A 538-nucleotide genomic window follows, 5' to 3' on the forward strand; every position below is an offset into this window, starting at 1 on the left:
GTGCTCTACAAAACTACAGAGTAACCCATCAGATTAATTTTAAATTGTTTTCATTATAATCGAACATAAACACATACGCGCGCGCGCACACACACACACACACACACACACACACACACACACATTTTACCTTCTACTTGTTTCTGATATTAAACTCCGGTTATGCTGGAGCACAGCCTTGGAGAACATTAGCCGAAAGAATCAACCCCCAGATATTTTAAACCCTGTACTTAACTTGTCGGATTTTTGCCGAACCGCTAGATTACGAGAACGTAAAGGTACCAACACCAGTGTTGTCAAGCGGTGGATGAGGACAAATACAGACACAAAGACACACTTAGGTGTATACTTATATACAGGTATACATACATACATACATACATACATACATACATACATACATATATATATCCACTGCGTGGCACCTTGGGCAAGTGTCTTCTACTATAGCCTCGGGCCGACCAAAGCTTTGTGAGTGGATTTGGTAGATGGAAACTGAAAGAAGCCTGTCGTATATATGTGTGTATATATATATATA

Source organism: Octopus bimaculoides, chromosome 21, assembly GCF_001194135.2.
Source record: "Octopus bimaculoides isolate UCB-OBI-ISO-001 chromosome 21, ASM119413v2, whole genome shotgun sequence".
In the NCBI taxonomy this organism is placed as follows: domain Eukaryota; kingdom Metazoa; phylum Mollusca; class Cephalopoda; order Octopoda; family Octopodidae; genus Octopus; species Octopus bimaculoides.